Below are 6,000 nucleotides of genomic sequence, written 5' to 3'. Positions count from 1 at the left end.
CCTCAGCGAAGGGCTCTGCCTTCCCGTAGCATTTTATTTTCCCCAGAATAAAGAGGAGTTTGGGGAAACTCGGGCTTTGGCACGCTGCATCCACTTTTTTTTTTTTTTTTTTTAATGAGGGGTGACTTTCCCGTTTGTTTTAGCCGGTTTCCAAAGCCATCACAGAGCCGTCTCCTTTTATTTTCCCCTTCCCTCTCTCGCCCTGGGATGAAGGCGACAGGGAAAGACACATTTTTTTCCCCCCTCTTTTCTAGGCATAGAACTTGGAAATGATGTAGGGATGTACCTGTCTGACTTTGGGGTATCCCCGTGCCCAGCTCTTTCCTGAGCACTTTTGTTCGCTTAGAGCCTGGGAATCCCTCCAGATGGAGATGGCCGGGGGGGCGGGGCATGGCTCTGATTTCCTTGGGCTGCCCAAGCACCTCTCCGATGGCGGCTCCACATCGTGTCTCACGGCAGGTGCTCCTCTGAAACCCCGAGAGCTTGCGAGGGTCTTGCCGTGCAGGGGAATTCAGCAAAAGTTTTGGGTTGTGAGGTGGAGAGCAGAAGGGGAGAAAGCATCCAAAGAAGTAGGAATGGGAGGGAAGAGGAGGACTCTTGCAGGGTGGGAGGGTAATACGGTGATCAGGATTGCTGGGCATCAGCAGCTCCTGCCCACTGGGTCCCGCAACAGTGCAGGGAGCAGCGGGTGAGGGTGGCAGAGTGTGCAGTGCCTTGAGAAGCTGCACCTTTGGCAGCACAGGGGATTTCCCGCAGCAATACCAGAGTCACAGCGTAAGGCTGTCAGCTATGCAAAACTTTTCATTTGATTCCTTTGTCCCACAGGTGTCAAATCCCAGTTCAGGAAGGGATTTTAGCCCGTCTTTTAGTGAAGCAATGAAAATCATCCCATCAACAACAAAAAAGTCTTTCTAAATTGGTGCTGAGAAGTAAAATATCAACTGCCTCAACATGATTATTTTACAGCAAATGATGATAAATCATTGCCGTGCTCTGCTTTGTCATCCAGCTCACCTACAAATAATCTACAGATAGCTGGTCAATGAGTTGCCTCTTTTAAAAAAAACCTACAGATTAAACTTTATGCAGGGTTTGTCATTCCTGGCTGGGGCTGGGGTGGTCGTTCAGGCACAGATGTGACATGGGAGCTCTGATGTCTCTAGCAGAAGCCTCGTGCATGCAGTCTTACTGGGAAATGGCATGTGAAGTAAGACTGCTATGTGCTGCCGTAGTTTTATTAGACTATTAGATGAGTAATATTGTTGTTAAAGAGGTATCTGTGACTGAAGTGCTTTGTGAGTGTAATATATTTCTGTCCCAGTGAAGCCTTTCTAATGTAGATGTGGCTTCAGTATGTTGTATGGACTCAGCAGCTCTTTGAAACACAGAATTGCAAATCGATCTCCGGGTCAGGGAAAGCAAGGTGCTGGCCAGCAATTGGGAAGAATATGAATGCTAAGAAGCCCATGCATTTTTAAAGTTGTTGCTGGTCCTTGCTGTAGTTCGAACCCATATGCATTTATCCCCTCAGGCTTCTGTAGAAAGAAATGGCCAACAGCTCTCCCATGTTGTCCTCTCTTGTATCTGTGATGAACTCAGTGGCGGAAAAGCGTGTATAGATGTGTATAGCTCAGTGATCAGGCCAAAGCCCTTGTGATTACTCACCTTCATAAAATAACATTTTTCCTGCCTGTCCACTCCAAAAGTTCTCCTGTCAGAGTTTCATCACACAGGACATTTCTTACTGTCAGTGTTTGAAAGTAGATCACTCTTTCCAATCACTTTCTCTCAAAGTACCACTTCTTTTTTCCTTTTTACTCTAATTACAATCAACAATTTCTAGACAGTGTCTCTGTAAAATCAATAATCCATTATATGAAACAGCCCAAGTTGGCAGCATCACGTTTTGGTTCTCTCTTGTTGCAGGGGGGAAGTTTTATTATGTTTTTATTAAAGGTCAAAAAAAGAAGGCCAACATTAAATATAGCAAACTTACTGGCTTCTTTTTGCATTTTCAAACCAGTTTCAAACTGCTCCAGTCTGGAATGAGAACACAGCAGGTTTTGCTCATCCTTGTAAAAGACAAAGATTTTAATGCCAGGCATGACATCACTGTATTTGCGTGTGCAACATCTTCAGGTTTTATTCCTTTTTGCTTTGCTCTAACTTGGATGATCCTCAGAAACTGTCTTTGGAGTCTCTTCTAGTTGGGATGTTTTGACCCATGTCTAAATTATTTTTTGTGTGTTTGCTTAAGGAATGAAAACATGTACTGAAAATAAATCAAAATAGTATTTTAATTTGATTCTTTTTAGAAACAGATATGTCACAACTGAATTCCCTGAGATTTCAGTGTGGCTGTCAGGTTTCAGTAAAGCTGCATTTACATTCTGTGTGGAGTGTAGTTGTAGTTTGACTTTCTTTCAAGCATGAGGACAATTCAGCAAGTGTGTTCTTTCCCTAAAAGTTACTGCACATCTTCTTGATGGTATCTGTTCGTATTGAAAGTAAGTAATAAAATAGGCATTAAAATAATCTATAAATGCTTTAACTTAAAGCCATTAAAGTAATTGCTGCTCTTCTATCAAGGTGTGTTTATATGTGTCAGGTCAACTGGAACTAAAATTTGTGGTTAGTTTATTTTATCAATCCTTCAAAAATGGATCTGAAGTTTACTGGATGTCATGATACAGTTCAGTCACAGGGTAGAAGTATTTGTTGTTGTTTTTTTTTGAAAAGCCAAAAGAGTTGTTGATTTCCAGAATGTTCCAAATACTTTTCATACAGGGTAGTATTTGAGAGTTTCATTTGCAAAGGTGTAGCAAAATGGAAATAAAATGAATTGGACCCTCGGAAGATGAAGAGAAGACAGTTAAATTCCAGCCTTACCTTCCAGAGGCAGCTCAGAAATCACCAAGCCAGCCCTCCCTCCCCAAAACTGCCATGCCTTTGCAAGTCAGAAGGGCTGTTTGGTTGACTGTTTTGTTTTAAAAAATATGCACTTGGGGTTGTGGCAAGAAATGTGAGTCTGGATCTAAAATGATGCACTTGGCAGGGTTTTCTCAGAACCATGAGACCCTAAACTGGTTTCTAAAGTGAAAACTGAATTTTCCATAAGCTGTGTTGATGTAGAATGACCAGCACTGTGAGTCTATTGGTGAAACCAGGAGATGAGTGAAACTGAGGGAGAGATGTGAAATGATGTTGTGTATTTAGCACTGAAGAGGCCTCAGATGGTTTTTGGTAATGTGCAGAGAGAGAATAACAGGCAAGCAGAGGAGGTTTATATGTTGGTAACCAGGAGGGGACTTTAAAAGAGTCCTCCTAAGGGGGTTTGTTCTGATAGCTGCAGAGTTGGGTTATTGTGCAACATCCCCTTGAATTCATGGATGAGACTGCATGAGCTGACCTGCAGTGGGCAGTGCCCCGAGTGGGGCTGGCGGTGGGAAGGCTCATGTCAGTGCTTGACAGGGGAGAGTTTGCCATCTGGAGGGCCAACAGAGAGGGGAGGAGAGGTCGGGAAGCAAATGGGGAAGAAGGTAATCTGTAACACCTGCGTGGTTAGAAATCGCACCTCAGGAGTGGAGGGGGGTGAGATGTCAGCGAGTTTGGACAATGTTTTGTGAATTGTCCAGGTATGCAGATATGTGCTGGTGAAAGCAGGGCACGGGTGAGGAATTCAGTGTAATTCTGACAGTGAGCCTCCCCAGCTACATCTGCAGTTCATGTCTTCTCCAGATTGTTGTCCAGTGTGGATCTGATCTAGCTAAGCAAAGCCTGGTCACCACTTGCTTGCCTCTCAAATTAACTTTTACCAACATTTTGAGAAGAATTTGCAGATCCCAACACCGCTCACCCCAGCCTACATAGACTACAGGTTAAATAGGGCCATGGCCCAGGCTCACCCTTGGGCTCAGTTTCCACCTGCATGGAAAGCTCTGAAATCATGTGGTCTTCTCTGTCTTCTGCTGCCTTTTGTCTTGCAGCTGGGGGAAACCTGCTGGCTACCCAGCCCCTGGGGCTGAGGGTTCAAAGGTACCTTTAAAGATCGTCTCATCCATGATGAGCAGAGACATCTTGCACTACACCAGGTTGCTCAAAGCACTGTCCAGCCTGACCTTGAACTCTTGCAGGGATGAAGCATCCACAACTTTGCTGAGCAACCTGTTCCACTATCTCGCCACCTTCATCATAAAAAATTTCTTCCTTATGTCCAGTCTAAACCTACATTCTTTCAGTTTAATACCATTGCTCCTTGTCCGTCGATACAGGCTTTGGTAAAAAGTGAGCATGCATGTATTTAATATCTCCTTAGATGGGGTACCCAGAGCCTTGGAGCACACAAGCCCTTTGGTCGGGTCAGCATTCTACAACCACATCAAGAACTTTCTCCTTGGGTTAATGTGATTGTGGGTTTATCCTCCCAAACCCTGTCACAATAAGTGACATTGGCAGAAATGCCACTTTGCTGATGTAACAGCCTTTCTGCTTGTGGTTTTTGCCACCACAGCTGCATCAGTGAGTGACATGTCATGCCCTAGGCTGATACAACCACGTGATAAGCGTTAGTGGTACAGAACTGACATGTGTCCATGCAGAGATGCCTGTTGTCATGTGCTTGTTCAGCTCTTGATGTCTGCACATCAACCCTCCTCTATGGGAAACCTATGTTACTGCTGAAGTTAAGCCCAAGTTACACCCAGACTTCCCTGCAGGTGGAGGCAGTGGAGCCTCTGGGTCACAGGAGTGGGCACATCCTGGTCCAAATGCAAGTGATTCTGTACATGTCATGGAGTTTCCTCCAGACTGGTGTTGTCTGACCATGGTGTAGTTCAGTTCACTTGGAAAACTCTTCCACAACCTGAAATTCATCTTATCTTCTGGGAAAATGTTGCAAGATGAAAAGCAAAGTTATTTGTCTTGTGTTAGTCCACTTAGCAAACCCTTAGCTTTGGGTTTGCACAGAAACAGCCCTCTGCTTCTCTCCCTCCTTTCTTGAGACATAGATATATATCTTTAGTATTATTTTTTAACCTGCAGCATTTCCATGCTGTGATTTACAGTGTTGTTCCAGTTGGCATGGATGGAGGGGACAGTTAATTTCATGTGAGCAGTGGGAGGCGTGGGATAGGAACTTCTTGCACCGGTTTTCATATCCTCTCACAGGCCTGAAATCTTGGGATTTTCTTCCCTTTTTTCCCCCATTCTTCCTGTCCTGACCTTATTTCCCCTCTTAAATAATTTTTTAAACTTGCAACCTCAAATTACCTGTTGATTTTGGTTTCCCTTTTGTAGTAAATTGTCTTGTTCCCACAATTTTCTAATAAGTGTTAAAACTGCATTTCACTCGCTGGAGCTCAAAACAAACAAACAACAAACAAACAAATGGAAAGAGATTTTCTCACTTTCTTTGAGTCAATGATCATAACTGAGGAAACCTTAAGTTCAGTGTTACTTAGCCTCTTGTCCAGTGTCATGAGCAGAGGAAGAAGTCTTATGAGCAGAACTGGATAGGGAAAAATGTGAGTCCTTTTTTTTTAAACAGAATCTTGTTATTTGTGGTTTGGGTTTGTTTTTAATAGCACCCAAAAAAAGCAGGTTCTGAGGTGCTGCTGAAGGCACCCTCAGAAGGGTTTAGTAAAATACCAATATTTCTCAAGAACTCTGTGCCCCTTCCCTCACCTCCAATATATGTGTTATTTTTCTCACTCCAAGTTTATTATATTTATTTTTTATATTTCTCAACCTAATTTCATGCTTATTAGTTTCAGTTACTTTATGTTACACTTTACTTAGATAGCAGAAGTGGAAAAATACTTGTTCTTTTTTCTAAATCTTATTTTCAGGAAGAAAATCCAAGAGTATACCAGTTGGAGGTAGTTAAGTTTTGTAGGATTTCAAAGAGTGCCGGGATGTAGGCCTGGGAAGTGATGCTGAGAGGTTTTCCCTCTCCTCATGCCAGTGAAATCCAGTACTAAGCAGACAGCACCAGCATCTCCG

This window comes from Manacus vitellinus, unplaced genomic scaffold, assembly GCF_001715985.3.
Source record: "Manacus vitellinus isolate BGI_N305 unplaced genomic scaffold, ASM171598v3 scaffold_1_pilon, whole genome shotgun sequence".
Classification (NCBI taxonomy): Eukaryota; Metazoa; Chordata; class Aves; order Passeriformes; family Pipridae; genus Manacus; species Manacus vitellinus.
The sequence above is the reverse complement of the archived record's forward strand: the minus strand, read 5'-3'. Positions refer to the sequence as shown.